The sequence below is a fragment of the Sinohyriopsis cumingii genome, chromosome 11, assembly GCF_028554795.1.
Source record: "Sinohyriopsis cumingii isolate HCF-2022 chromosome 11, ASM2855479v2, whole genome shotgun sequence".
Taxonomy (NCBI): Eukaryota; Metazoa; Mollusca; class Bivalvia; order Unionida; family Unionidae; genus Sinohyriopsis; species Sinohyriopsis cumingii.
Genome location: NC_142971.1, coordinates 36,248,952 through 36,267,090, shown reverse-complemented (window position 1 = coordinate 36,267,090; position 18,139 = coordinate 36,248,952). Strand labels below are relative to the sequence as shown.

Genomic DNA, 18,139 nt, shown 5'->3' with positions numbered 1-18,139 from the left:
CCTATCCTTATTATACCAGGTAAGTCCATATTGACTGATGTCTCGCTGAAGAACAGTATTGTTTACAGTACACCTATCCTTATTATACCAGGTAAGTCCATATTGACTGATACCTCACTGAAGAACAGTATTGTTTACAATACACCTATCCTTATTATGCCAGGTAAGTCCATATTGACTGATACCTCACTGAAGAATGGTATTATTTACAGTACACCAATCCTTATTATACCAGGTAAGTTCATACCATCTTGACTGATACCTCACTGAAGAATTGTATTATTTACACTACACCCACCCTTATTATACCAGGTAAGTCCATATTGACTGATACCTCTCTGGAGAAGGGTATTATTTACAGTATTTACAGTACACCCATCCTTATTATACCAGGTAAGTCCATATTGACTGATACCTCTCTGGAGAGGGGCCCTGAGTGGCCGAGTTGTCTAAAGCGCTCTCCGTTACGGATCACTGCCATCTCACCTCTGTCTGCGTGGGTTCAAGTCTAGGATTCGGCTAATGTGGGTATGTGAGAAAGCTTGCCAGTAGCTTCTCGTGGGTCGGTGGTTCTTTCTGGGGTTTTCCCGGGTTCTTCCTCCACCATTAATACTGGCCGCCATGTATAGCCTTTCGTGTGCTGAAAAATGGCGTTAAACCCTACAACAACAACAACAACCCCAACCTCTCTGGAGAAGGGTATTATTTACAGTACACCCATCCTTATTATGCCAGGTAAGTCCCTACTGTATTGACTGATACCTCACTGAAGTAAGTAAACCTTTATTATTCATACAATGCTTCTGAATTGTATATTGCTTTCAGAACACATCTTTTCCTCAGTTCTCTAATGTATTGGTTATTCCACTTCAGATCACTTGCATCTTACTTTCAGAACACATCTTTTCCTCAGTTCTCTAAAGTCTATTGGTTATTCCACTTCAGATGAAATACATTTAAACTAAAAAAGTAAAACATATTTCTGATATTGGAAATAACATTTTTTGAAAATCATCCATTGTTTAAAGCATATGATAACTTCCTTGTGTATACAAATTTCAACTATAATTTGTGGTTTTCTTTATCTTTTAGAATAAAATACAGTATAGTACCATTTAAAATCAGCATAGGTTTATTTGTTATTTTCTGCTTGATCTTTGTCTCTTCCTCCAAAATGTTGAAAACATTTCCAACTGGAATGTAAAACTTAATATTGATTTTAAGTTTTAAATAGTACTTATAAAGATAGTTTTGTAAGATAAAGAGCCCACTTATTTTCTTTAGAACAACAATGATCCCCTCTCATTTTACTTTAGCTCACCTAACCTATTTTAGGTTGTTAATCTACATTTTGCATTATACATAGTTTTATAATTAGTTCATTATTTGATACTTAAATTGATTCGAGTTTTCCATGGATAGAGATCATTCTAAGTTTATGTGGTGTGATTCAGATCTCAATACGTAATGTCAATAGGCATGGCATTCAAGTCTCTATAGGTAATGTCAACAGATGTGGCATTCATAACCCTATAGGTAATATCAACAGACATTGCATTCAAATCTCTATAGGTAATATCAACAGACATGGCATTCAGATCTCGATAGGTAATATCAACATACATGGCATTCAGATCTCTATAGGTAATATCAGCATGGCATTCAGATCTCTATAGGTGACATCAACAGACATGGCAATAAAATCTCTATAGGTAATATCAATAGACATGGCATTCAAATCTCTATAGGTAATATCAATAGACATGGCATTCAAATCTCTATAGGTAATATCAACATACATGGTATTCAGATCTCTATAGGTAGTATCAACAGACATGGCTTTAAAATCTCTGAAGGTAATATCAATGGACATGGCATTCAAATCTCTTTAGGTAATATCAACAGACATGGCATTCAAATCTCTATAGGTAATATCAACATACATGACATTCAGATCTCTATAGGTAACATCAACAGACATGGCATTCACATCTCTGTAGGTAATATCAACCGACCTGGCATTGAAATCTCTAAGGCGGTATCAACAGACATGGCATTCAGAGCTCTATAGGTAATATCAATGGACATGGCATTAAAATCGCTACAGGTAATATCAACAGACATGGCATTCAGATCTTTAGGTAACATCAACAGACATGGCATTCAAATCTTTATAAATAATATCAACAGACATAGCATTAAAACATCTATATAGGTAATATCAACAGACATGGTGTTCAAATCTCTATAGGTAATATCAACAGACATGGCATGCAGATCTCAATAGGTAACATCAACAGACATGGCATTAAAGTCTCTATCGGTAATATCAACAGACATGGCATTAAAGTCTATTGGTAATATCAACAGACATGGCATTAAAGTCTCTATCGGTAATATCAACAGACAGCATTTAAATGGCTAAAGGTAACATCAACCGACATGGCATTAAAGTCTCTATTGGTAACATCAACAGACATGGCATTAAAGTCTATTGGTAATATCAACAGACATGGCATTCACATCTCTGTAGGTAATATCAACAGACATGGCATTCAAATATCTCTAGGTAACATCAACAGGCATAGCATTTATAACTCTACAGGTAATATCAACAGACATGTCTTTCAGATCTCTATAGGTAATATCAACAGACATAGCATTCATAACTCTACAGGTAATACAATGTGACCCCACTATAGCTCTCTCTGTTATAACACAAATTCAGATATAGCGCGGTCGTGGCATGGCTCCTGAAATTTCATATACATGTATTTTTCTTGTGCAAAAAAAATCTTAAAAAGTACGAAAAAAATGTAAAAAGTTGCTTCTCATTTTGGAGTAGAGATCGCGTATGAATAATACAAGATGATCGTGGCTTGGCTCCTGAAATTTTATATGCATTTTTCTCGTACACAAAAAAGTATTTTCTTCTTCTTATTTATTGATGACATTGTTGGCTGTTTAAACTTTTGTATACCACCATTGGTTTGGAGTGCAGAAATTCAGAGGCCCCATGATAGGAAGCCACAAACTGGATATAAATGATTGAATTGAAATTTATCGATTGTTACATAAACAAATTCTTTGTCCATAATGACAAACCATCTAAACAGTGCATTGTTATATTATAATCTGCTTGTCTTGACATCTATCATGAGTTCTGTGTATTGTCAAATATCCGCTTTTTTGTTGTCGACATTTCTGGTAACATAGATCAATCGGACAAGTCATTGTCTCGTAATCTATCTTTCATCGGATTTTCATCTGCTCGCTAGTAATTAATATATTTACAAAGACTGACATTTGTATGTGGATGGTAAGTAAAATTCTTCTTCTTTCCACTCAGAATTATATCCTTCAGAACACTCACGTTTTCTGTAATAATCCCTGTCATCAGAACACCTGCATTTCTATCATCCATTGACCCTTTGTTAATTTTCTGATGCATGTGTGGAAGGTAGCATCACGCTGTTACCACAAATGTAAAAAAAAATACATCTTACTTATTGGTTTATTCACTAGGCATGGAGGGACAGTAACTAGAATAGTCTAAACGACGGCCAATTCCTTTTTAAAAATGTACCCAGATAAAACAGTTTGCTGAAATGTCAAAGGAAACAGATTACCTTTGAAGCACCAACTGTTATGAAAACGTACTCAGGAAATGGAAAAAATACCAGTCTCAATCATGCAATACAATTATTTACGTTATTCGTTACATGATTGTGCTGTGTTTTTCCACTGAATTCAAACCAATATGACCTGTTACAAAAATCATTGAATATTTTAAAGCTGTGTGTGTGCATATTTTCGATGGAATCACTTGTATTATGGATTCAACGTATATGATGAGGTTCACAGGTGAGTACACGGTGTTGATACTCTATTCATTCTATACATTAGACATTTATATATAAACAGGATTCATGTATATGAACCAATTCATGGTTCTCTAAATGAAGTAAACTATTATATTATGTGTTCTCTGTTTTTACTACATGTGTATTTCTCATTTAATATGCATCAATTTAAGATGGTAACTGTGCCAACGAAGCATATATTTTACCGCTCGCATTTATTACCACCCACCCCCAATTTTGAGGGGAGTACATTTTCTTCAGCTAACTGACTTGGTTGCATATAACATGGTTTGGTATATAACGTGGTCGGGCTTTATGGTTCCCAACTACCGTGTTATAGCAGGGTCACACTATCAATGAACATGGCATTAAAATCGCAGAAGGTAATATCAACAGACATGGAATTCAGATCTCTGTAGGTAATAACAACAGACATGGCATTCAGATCTCTATAGGTAATATCAATGGACATGGCATTCAGATCTCTATAGGTAATATCAACAGACATGGCATTCAGATCTCTATAGGTAATATCAACAGACATGGCATTCAAATCTATATAGGTAATATCAACAGACATGGCATTTATAACTCTACAGGTAATAACAACAGACATGGCATTCAGATCTCTATAGGTAATATCAATGGACATGGCATTCAGATCCCTATAGGTAATATCAACAGACATGACATTCAAATCTCTAGGTAATATCAATGGACATGGCATTCACATCTCTGTAGGTAATATCAACAGACATAACATTCAAATCGCTATAGGTAATATCAACAGACATGGCATTCACATCTCTATAGGTAATATCAACAGACATGGCATTCAGCTCTCTAAGGTAATATCAACAGACATGGCATTCAAATCTCTATTGGTAACATCAACAGACATAGCATTCAAATCTCTATAGGTAATATCAACGGACATGGCATTCACATCTCTATAGGTAATATCAGCTGACATGGCATTCAAATCTTTATAGGTAATATCAACAGACATGGCATTCACATCTCTGTAGGTAATATCAACAGACATGGCATTCAGATCTCTATAGGTAATATCAACAGACATGGCATTAAAATCTCTATAGGTAATATCAACAGACATGGCATTCACATCTCTGTAGGTAATATCAAGAGACACGGCATTCAGATCTCTATAGGTAATATCAACAGACATGGCATTCAGATCTCTATAGTTAATATCAACAGACATGGCATTAAAATCTCTATAGGTAATATCAGCAGACATGGCATTCACATCTCTATAGGTAATATCAACAGACATGGCATTCACATCTCTTTAGGTAATATCAACAGACATGGCATTCAACTCTCTGTAGGTAATATCAACATACATGGCATTCAACTCTCTAAGGTAATATCAACAGACATGGCATTAAAATCTCTATAGGTAATATCAACAGACATGGCATTCACATCTCTATAGGTAATATCAACAGACATGGCATTCACATCTCTGTAGGTAATATCAACAGACATGGCATTCAGATCTCTATAGGTAATATCAACAGACATGGCATTCAGCTGTCTAAGGTAATATCAACAGACATGACATTCAACTCTCTATAGGTAATATCAATGGACATGGCATTAAAATCTCTATAGGTAATATCAACAGACATGGCATTCATACCTCTAATGGTAATATCAACAGACATGGCATTCAGATCTCTATAGGTAATATCAACAGATATGGCATTCACATCTCTATAGGTAATATCAACAGACATGGCATTCAACTCTCTAAGGCAATATCAACAGATATGGCATTCAGATCTCTATAGGTATTATCAACAGACATGACATTCATACCTCTATATGTAATATCAACTGACATGGCATTTATATCTCAATAGGTAATATCAACAGACATGACATTCACATCTCCGTAGGTAATATCAACAGACATGGCATTCAGCTCTCTAAGGTAATATCAACAGACATGGCATTAAAATCTCTATAGGTAATATCAACAGACATGGCATTCACATCTCTGTAGGTAATATCAACAGACATGGCATTCAACTCTCTGTAGGTAATATCAACATGGCATTCAACTCTCTAAGGTAATATCAACAGACATGGCATTCACATCTCTATAGGTAATATCAACAGACATGGCATTCACATCTCTATAGGTAATATCAACAGACATGGCATTCACATCTCTGTAGGTAATATCAACAGACATGGCATTCAGCTCTCTAAGGTAATATCAACAGACATGACATTCAACTCTCTATAGGTAATATCAACGGACATGGCATTCACATCTCTGTAGGTAATATCAACAGATATGGCATTCATACCTCTAATGGTAATATCAACAGACATGGCATTCAGATCTCTATAGGTAATATCAACAGATATGGCATTCAGATCTCTATAGGTAATATCAACAGACATGACATTCATACCTCTATAGGTAATATCAACTGACATGGCATTTATATCTCAATAGGTAATATCAACAGACATGACATTCACATCTCCGTAGGTAATATCAACACACATGGCATTCAACTCTCTAAGGTAATATCAACAGACATGGCATTAAAATCTCTATAGGTAATATCAACAGACATGGCATTCACATCTCTATAGGTAATATCAACAGACATGGCATTCACATCTCTGTAGGTAATATCAACAGACATGGCATTCAGCTCTCTAAGGTAATATCAACAGACATGACATTCAACTCTCTGTAGGTAATATCAACAGACATGGCATTCACATCTCTATAGGTAATATCAACAGACATGGCATTCACATCTCTGTAGGTAATATCAACAGACATGGCATTCAGATCTCTATAGGTAATATCAACAGATATGGCATTCACATCTCTATAGGTAATATCAACAGACATGGCATTCAGCTCTCTAAGGCAATATCAACAGATATGGCATTCAGATCTCTATAGGTAATATCAACAGACATGACATTCATACCTCTATAGGTAATATCAACTGACATGGCATTTATATCTCAATAGGTAATATCAACAGACATGACATTCACATCTCCGTAGGTAATATCAACAGACATGGCATTCAAATCTCTATAGGTAATATCAACAGACATGGTATTCAACTCTCTAAGGTGATATCAACAGACATGACATTCAAATCTCTATAGGTAATATCAACAGACATGGTATTCAACTCTCTAAGGTGATATCAACAGACATGACATTCAAATCTCTATAGGTAATATCAACAGACATGGCATTCAGCTCTCTAAGGCAATATTAACAGACATGGCATTCAGATCTCCATAGTTAATATCAACAGACATGGCATTCAGATCTCTATAGGTAATATCAACAGACATAGCATTCAAATCTCTATAGGTAATATCAACAGACATAGCATTCAGATCTCTATAGGTGATATCAACAGACATGGCATTCATACCTCTATTGGTAATATCAACAGACATGGCATTCAGATCTCTATAGGTAATATCAACAGACGTGGCATTCAACTCTCTAAGGCAATATCAACAGACATGGTATTCAAATCTCTATAGGTAATATCATCAGACATGACATTAAGATCTCTATAGGTAATATCAACAGACATGGCATTCAACTCTCTAAGGTAATATCAACAGACATGGTATTGATATCTCTAGGTAATATCAATAGACATGGTATTCAACTCTCTAAGGTGATATCAACAGACATGACATTCAAATCTCTAAGGTGATATCAACAGACATGTCATTCAAATCTCTGTAGGTAATATCAACAGACATGGCATTCAACTCTCTAAGGCAATATTAACAGACATGGCATTCAGATCTCTATAGGTATTATCAACAGACATGGCATTCAGATCTCTATAGGTAATATCAACAGACATAGCATTCAGATCTTTATAGGTGATATCAACAGACATGGCATTCATACCTCTATTGGTAATATCAACAGACATGGCATTCAGATCTCTATAGGTAATATCAACATATATGGCATTCACATCTCTATAGGTAATATCAACAGACATGGCATTCAACTCTCTAAGGCAATATCAACAGATATGGCATTCAGATCTCTATAGGTAATATCAACTGACATGGCATTTATATCACAATAGGTAATATCAACAGACATGACTTTCACATCTCTGTAGATAATATCAACAGACATGGCATTCAACTCTCTAAGGTAATATCAACAGACATGGTATTCAAATCTCTAGGTAATATCATTAGAAATGGTATTCAACTCTCTAAGGTGATATCAACAGACATGACATTCAAATCTCTATAGGTAATATCAACAGACATGGCATTCAACTCTCTAAGGCAATATTAACAGACATGGCATTCAGATCCCTATAGGTAATATCAACAGACATGACATTCAAATCTCTAGGTAATATCAATGGACATGGCATTCACATCTCTGTAGGTAATATCAACAGACATAACATTCAAATCGCTATAGGTAATATCAACAGACATGGCATTCACATCTCTATAGGTAATATCAACAGACATGGCATTCAGCTCTCTAAGGTAATATCAACAGACATGGCATTCAAATCTCTATTGGTAACATCAACAGACATAGCATTCAAATCTCTTTAGGTAATATCAACGGACATGGCATTCAACTCTCTAAGGCAATATCAACAGCTATGGCATTCAGATCTCTATAGGTAATATCAACTGACATGGCATTTATATCACAATAGGTAATATCAACAGACATGACTTTCACATCTCTGTAGATAATATCAACAGACATGGCATTCAACTCTCTAAGGTAATATCAACAGACATGGTATTCAAATCTCTAGGTAATATCATTAGACATGGTATTCAACTCTCTAAGGTGATATCAACAGACATGACATTCAAATCTCTATAGGTAATATCAACAGACATGGCATTCAACTCTCTAAGGCAATATTGACAGACATGGCATTCAGATCCCTATAGGTAATATCAACAGACATGACATTCAAATCTCTAGGTAATATCAATGGACATGGCATTCACATCTCTGTAGGTAATATCAACAGACATAACATTCAAATCGCTATAGGTAATATCAACAGACATGGCATTCACATCTCTATAGGTAATATCAACAGACATGGCATTGAGCTCTCTAAGGTAATATCAACAGACATGGCATTCAAATCTCTATTGGTAACATCAACAGACATAGCATTCAAATCTCTTTAGGTAATATCAACGGACATGGCATTCACATCTCTATAGGTAATATCAGCTGACATGGCATTCAAATCTTTATAGGTAATATCAACAGACATGGCATTCACATCTCTGTAGGTAATATCAACAGACATGGCATTCAGATCTCTATAGGTAATATCAACAGACATGGCATTAAAATCTCTATATGTAATATCAACAGACATGGCATTCACATCTCTGTAGGTAATATCAAGAGACACGGCATTCAGATCTCTATAGGTAATATCAACAGACATGGCATTCAGATCTCTATAGTTAATATCAACAGACATGGCATTAAAATCTCTATAGGTAATATCAGCAGACATGGCATTCACATCTCTATAGGTAATATCAACAGACATGGCATTCACATCTCTGTAGGTAATATCAACAGACATGGCATTCAACTCTCTGTAGGTAATATCAACATACATGGCATTCAACTCTCTAAGGTAATATCAACAGACATGGCATTAAAATCTCTATAGGTAATATCAACAGACATGGCATTCACATATCTATAGGTAATATCAACAGACATGGCATTCACATCTCTGTAGGTAATATCAACAGACATGGCATTCAGCTCTCTAAGGTAATATCAACAGACATGACATTCAACTCTCTATAGGTAATATCAACGGACATGGCATTAAAATCTCTATAGGTAATATCAACAGACATGGCATTCATACCTCTAATGGTAATATCAACAGACATGGCATTCAGATCTCTATAGGTAATATCAACAGATATGGCATTCACATCTCTATAGGTAATATCAACAGACATGGCGTTCAACTCTCTAAGGCAATATCAACAGATATGGCATTCAGATCTCTATAGGTAATATCAACAGACATGACATTCATACCTCTATAGGTAATATCAACTGACATGGCATTTATATCTCAATAGGTAATATCAACAGACATGACATTCACATCTCCGTAGGTAATATCAACAGACATGGCATTCAACTCTCTAAGGCAATATCAACAGACATGGTATTCAAATCTCTATAGGTAATATCATCAGACATGACATTAAGATCTCTATAGGTAATATCAACAGACATGGCATTCAACTCTCTAAGGTAATATCAACAGACATGGTATTCATATCTCTAGGTAATATCAATAGACATGGTATTCAACTCTCTAAGGTGATATCAACAGACATGACATTCAAATCTCTAAGGTGATATCAACAGACATGTCATTCAAATCTCTGTAGGTAATATCAACAGACATGGCATTCAACTCTCTAAGGCAATATTAACAGACATGGCATTCAGATCTCTATAGGTATTATCAACAGACATGGCATTCAGATCTCTATAGGTAATATCAACAGACATAGCATTCAGATCTTTATAGGTGATATCAACAGACATGGCATTCATACCTCTATTGGTAATATCAACAGACATGGCATTCAGATCTCTATAGGTAATATCAACAGATATGGCATTCACATCTCTATAGGTAATATCAACAGACATGGCATTCAACTCTCTAAGGCAATATCAACAGATATGGCATTCAGATCTCTATAGGTAATATCAACTGACATGGCATTTATATCACAATAGGTAATATCAACAGACATGACTTTCACATCTCTGTAGATAATATCAACAGACATGGCATTCAACTCGCTAAGGTAATATCAACAGACATGGTATTCAAATCTCTAGGTAATATCATTAGAAATGGTATTCAACTCTCTAAGGTGATATCAACAGACATGACATTCAAATCTCTATAGGTAATATCAACAGACATGGCATTCAACTCTCTAAGGCAATATTAACAGACATGGCATTCAGATCCCTATAGGTAATATCAACAGACATGACATTCAAATCTCTAGGTAATATCAATGGACATGGCATTCACATCTCTGTAGGTAATATCAACAGACATAACATTCAAATCGCTATAGGTAATATCAACAGACATGGCATTCACATCTCTATAGGTAATATCAACAGACATGGCATTCAGCTCTCTAAGGTAATATCAACAGACATGGCATTCAAATCTCTATTGGTAACATCAACAGACATAGCATTCAAATCTCTTTAGGTAATATCAACGGACATGGCATTCACATCTCTATAGGTAATATCAGCTGACATGGCATTCAAATCTTTATAGGTAATATCAACAGACATGGCATTCACATCTCTGTAGGTAATATCAACAGACATGGCATTCAAATCTCTATAGGTAATATCAACAGACATGGCATTAAAATCTCTATATGTAATATCAACAGACATGGCATTCACATCTCTGTAGGTAATATCAAGAGACACGGCATTCAGATCTCTATAGGTAATATCAACAGACATGGCATTGAGATCTCTATAGTTAATATCAACAGACATGGCATTAAAATTTCTATGGGTAATATCAGCAGACATGGCATTCACATCTCTATAGGTAATATCAACAGACATGGCATTCACATCTCTTTAGGTAATATCAACAGACATGGCATTCAACTCTCTGTAGGTAATATCAACATACATGGCATTCAACTCTCTAAGGTAATATCAACAGACATGGCATTAAAATCTCTATAGGTAATATCAACAGACATGGCATTCACATCTCTATAGGTAATATCAACAGACATGGCATTCACATCTCTGTAGGTAATATCAACAGACATGGCATTCAGCTCTCTAAGGTAATATCAACAGACATGACATTCAACTCTCTATAGGTAATATCAACGGACATGGCATTAAAATCCCTATAGGTAATATCAACAGACATGGCATTCATACCTCTAATGGTAATATCAACAGACATGGCATTCAGATCTCTATAGGTAATATCAACAGATATGGCATTCAGATCTCTATAGGTAATATCAACAGACATGACATTCATAGCTCTATAGGTAATATCAACTGACATGGCATTTATATCTCAATAGGTAATATCAACAGACATGACATTCACATCTCCGTAGGTAATATCAACAGATATGGCATTCAAATCTCTATAGGTAATATCAACAGACATGGTATTCAACTCTCTAAGGTGATATCAACAGACATGACATTCAAATCTCTATAGGTAATATCAACAGACATGGTATTCAACTCTCTAAGGTGATATCAACAGACATGACATTCAAATCTCTATAGGTAATATCAACAGACATGGCATTCAGCTCTCTAAGGCAATATTAACAGACATGGCATTCAGATCTCCATAGTTAATATCAACAGACATGGCATTCAGATCTCTATAGGTAATATCAACAGACATAGCATTCAAATCTCTATAGGTAATATCAACAGACATAGCATTCAGATCTCTATAGGTGATATCAACAGACATGGCATTCATACCTCTATTGGTAATATCAACAGACATGGCATTCAGATCTCTATAGGTAATATCAACAGACGTGGCATTCAACTCTCTAAGGCAATATCAACAGACATGGTATTCAAATCTCTATAGGTAATATCATCAGACATGACATTAAGATCTCTATAGGTAATATCAACAGACATGGCATTCAACTCTCTAAGGTAATATCAACAGACATGGTATTCATATCTCTAGGTAATATCAATAGACATGGTATTCAACTCTCTAAGGTGATATCAACAGACATGACATTCAAATCTCTAAGGTGATATCAACAGACATGTCATTCAAATCTCTATAGGTAATATCAACAGACATGGCATTCAACTCTCTAAGGCAATATTAACAGACATGGCATTCAGATCTCTATAGGTATTATCAACAGACATGGCATTCAGATCTCTATAGGTAATATCAACAGACATAGCATTCAGATCTTTATAGGTGATATCAACAGACATGGCATTCATACCTCTATTGGTAATATCAACAGACATGGCATTCAGATCTCTATAGGTAATATCAACAGATATGGCATTCACATCTCTATAGGTAATATCAACAGACATGGCATTCAACTCTCTAAGGCAATATCAACAGATATGGCATTCAGATCTCTATAGGTAATATCAACTGACATGGCATTTATATCACAATAGGTAATATCAACAGACATGACTTTCACATCTCTGTAGATAATATCAACAGACATGGCATTCAACTCTCTAAGGTAATATCAACAGACATGGTATTCAAATCTCTAGGTAATATCATTAGACATGGTATTCAACTCTCTAAGGTGATATCAACAGACATGACATTCAAATCTCTATAGGTAATATCAACAGACATGGCATTCAACTCTCTAAGGCAATATTGACAGACATGGCATTCAGATCCCTATAGGTAATATCAACAGACATGACATTCAAATCTCTAGGTAATATCAATGGACATGGCATTCACATCTCTGTAGGTAATATCAACAGACATAACATTCAAATCGCTATAGGTAATATCAACAGACATGGCATTCACATCTCTATAGGTAATATCAACAGACATGGCATTGAGCTCTCTAAGGTAATATCAACAGACATGGCATTCAAATCTCTATTGGTAACATCAACAGACATAGCATTCAAATCTCTTTAGGTAATATCAACGGACATGGCATTCACATCTCTATAGGTAATATCAGCTGACATGGCATTCAAATCTTTATAGGTAATATCAACAGACATGGCATTCACATCTCTGTAGGTAATATCAACAGACATGGCATTCAGATCTCTATAGGTAATATCAACAGACATGGCATTAAAATCTGTATATGTAATATCAACAGACATGGCATTCACATCTCTGTAGGTAATATCAAGAGACACGGCATTCAGATCTCTATAGGTAATATCAACAGACATGGCATTCAGATCTCTATAGTTAATATCAACAGACATGGCATTAAAATCTCTATAGGTAATATCAGCAGACATGGCATTCACATCTCTATAGGTAATATCAACAGACATGGCATTCACATCTCTGTAGGTAATATCAACAGACATGGCATTCAACTCTCTGTAGGTAATATCAACATACATGGCATTCAACTCTCTAAGGTAATATCAACAGACATGGCATTAAAATCTCTATAGGTAATATCAACAGACATGGCATTCACATATCTATAGGTAATATCAACAGACATGGCATTCACATCTCTGTAGGTAATATCAACAGACATGGCATTCAGCTCTCTAAGGTAATATCAACAGACATGACATTCAACTCTCTATAGGTAATATCAACGGACATGGCATTAAAATCTCTATAGGTAATATCAACAGACATGGCATTCATACCTCTAATGGTAATATCAACAGACATGGCATTCAGATCTCTATAGGTAATATCAACAGATATGGCATTCACATCTCTATAGGTAATATCAACAGACATGGCGTTCAACTCTCTAAGGCAATATCAACAGATATGGCATTCAGATCTCTATAGGTAATATCAACAGACATGACATTCATACCTCTATAGGTAATATCAACTGACATGGCATTTATATCTCAATAGGTAATATCAACAGACATGACATTCACATCTCCGTAGGTAATATCAACAGACATGGCATTCAACTCTCTAAGGCAATATCAACAGACATGGTATTCAAATCTCTATAGGTAATATCATCAGACATGACATTAAGATCTCTATAGGTTATATCAACAGACATGGCATTCAACTCTCTAAGGTAATATCAACAGACATGGTATTCATATCTCTAGGTAATATCAATAGACATGGTATTCAACTCTCTAAGGTGATATCAACAGACATGACATTCAAATCTCTAAGGTGATATCAACAGACATGTCATTCAAATCTCTGTAGGTAATATCAACAGACATGGCATTCAACTCTCTAAGGCAATATTAACAGACATGGCATTCAGATCTCTATAGGTATTATCAACAGACATGGCATTCAGATCTCTATAGGTAATATCAACAGACATAGCATTCAGATCTTTATAGGTGATATCAACAGACATGGCATTCATACCTCTATTGGTAATATCAACAGACATGGCATTCAGATCTCTATAGGTAATATCAACAGATATGGCATTCACATCTCTATAGGTAATATCAACAGACATGGCATTCAACTCTCTAAGGCAATATCAACAGATATGGCATTCAGATCTCTATAGGTAATATCAACTGACATGGCATTTATATCACAATAGGTAATATCAACAGACATGACTTTCACATCTCTGTAGATAATATCAACAGACATGGCATTCAACTCGCTAAGGTAATATCAACAGACATGGTATTCAAATCTCTAGGTAATATCATTAGAAATGGTATTCAACTCTCTAAGGTGATATCAACAGACATGACATTCAAATCTCTATAGGTAATATCAACAGACATGGCATTCAACTCTCTAAGGCAATATTAACAGACATGGCATTCAGATCCCTATAGGTAATATCAACAGACATGACATTCAAATCTCTAGGTAATATCAATGGACATGGCATTCACATCTCTGTAGGTAATATCAACAGACATAACATTCAAATCGCTATAGGTAATATCAACAGACATGGCATTCACATCTCTATAGGTAATATCAACAGACATGGCATTCAGCTCTCTAAGGTAATATCAACAGACATGGCATTCAAATCTCTATTGGTAACATCAACAGACATAGCATTCAAATCTCTTTAGGTAATATCAACGGACATGGCATTCACATCTCTATAGGTAATATCAGCTGACATGGCATTCAAATCTTTATAGGTAATATCAACAGACATGGCATTCACATCTCTGTAGGTAATATCAACAGACATGGCATTCAAATCTCTATAGGTAATATCAACAGACATGGCATTAAAATCTCTATATGTAATATCAACAGACATGGCATTCACATCTCTGTAGGTAATATCAAGAGACACGGCATTCAGATCTCTATAGGTAATATCAACAGACATGGCATTGAGATCTCTATAGTTAATATCAACAGACATGGCATTAAAATTTCTATGGGTAATATCAGCAGACATGGCATTCACATCTCTATAGGTAATATCAACAGACATGGCATTCACATCTCTTTAGGTAATATCAACAGACATGGCATTCAACTCTCTGTAGGTAATATCAACATACATGGCATTCAACTCTCTAAGGTAATATCAACAGACATGGCATTAAAATCTCTATAGGTAATATCAACAGACATGGCATTCACATCTCTATAGGTAATATCAACAGACATGGCATTCACATCTCTGTAGGTAATATCAACAGACATGGCATTCAGCTCTCTAAGGTAATATCAACAGACATGACATTCAACTCTCTATAGGTAATATCAACGGACATGGCATTAAAATCCCTATAGGTAATATCAACAGACATGGCATTCATACCTCTAATGGTAATATCAACAGACATGGCATTCAGATCTCTATAGGTAATATCAACAGATATGGCATTCAGATCTCTATAGGTAATATCAACAGACATGACATTCATAGCTCTATAGGTAATATCAACTGACATGGCATTTATATCTCAATAGGTAATATCAACAGACATGACATTCACATCTCCGTAGGTAATATCAACAGATATGGCATTCAAATCTCTATAGGTAATATCAACAGACATGGTATTCAACTCTCTAAGGTGATATCAACAGACATGACATTCAAATCTCTATAGGTAATATCAACAGACATGGTATTCAACTCTCTAAGGTGATATCAACAGACATGACATTCAAATCTCTATAGGTAATATCAACAGACATGGCATTCAGCTCTCTAAGGCAATATTAACAGACATGGCATTCAGATCTCCATAGTTAATATCAACAGACATGGCATTCAGATCTCTATAGGTAATATCAACAGACATAGCATTCAAATCTCTATAGGTAATATCAACAGACATAGCATTCAGATCTCTATAGGTGATATCAACAGACATGGCATTCATACCTCTATTGGTAATATCAACAGACATGGCATTCAGATCTCTATAGGTAATATCAACAGACGTGGCATTCAACTCTCTAAGGCAATATCAACAGACATGGTATTCAAATCTCTATAGGTAATATCATCAGACATGACATTAAGATCTCTATAGGTAATATCAACAGACATGGCATTCAACTCTCTAAGGTAATATTAACAGACATGGCATTCAGATCTCTATAGGTATTATCAACAGACATGGCATTCAACTCTCTTAGGTAATATCAACAGACATGGTATTCATATCTCTAGGTAATATCAATAGACATGGTATTCAACTCTCTAAGGTGATATCAACAGACATGACATTCAAATCTCTAAGGTGATATCAACAGACATGTCATTCAAATCTCTATAGGTAATATCAACAGACATGGCATTCAACTCTCTAAGGCAATATTAACAGACATGGCATTCAGATCTCTATAGGTATTATCAACAGACATGGCATTCAGATCTCTATAGGTAATATCAACAGACATAGCATTCAGATCTTTATAGGTGATATCAACAGACATGGCATTCATACCTCTATTGGTAATATCAACAGACATGGCATTCAGATCTCTATAGGTAATATCAACAGATATGGCATTCACATCTCTATAGGTAATATCAACAGACATGGCATTCAACTCTCTAAGGCAATATCAACAGATATGGCATTCAGATCTCTATAGGTAATATCAACTGACATGGCATTTATATCACAATAGGTAATATCAACAGACATGACTTTCACATCTCTGTAGATAATATCAACAGACATGGCATTCAACTCTCTAAGGTAATATCAACAGACATGGTATTCAAATCTCTAGGTAATATCATTAGACATGGTATTCAACTCTCTAAGGTGATATCAACAGACATGACATTCAAATCTCTATAGGTAATATCAACAGACATGGCATTCAACTCTCTAAGGCAATATTGACAGACATGGCATTCAGATCCCTATAGGTAATATCAACAGACATGACATTCAAATCTCTAGGTAATATCAATGGACATGGCATTCACATCTCTGTAGGTAATATCAACAG

At 35.1% G+C, this 18,139-nt stretch overlaps 1 protein-coding gene across 3 annotated transcripts in view; it reads left to right on the top strand.

The window, feature by feature from the left end:
- LOC149787914 (protein O-linked-mannose beta-1,2-N-acetylglucosaminyltransferase 1-like) overlaps positions 1–18,139 on the top strand; it is a 164,523-nt gene that overhangs the window by 59,250 nt on the left and 87,134 nt on the right. The gene's annotated exons all lie outside the window — the stretch shown is intronic.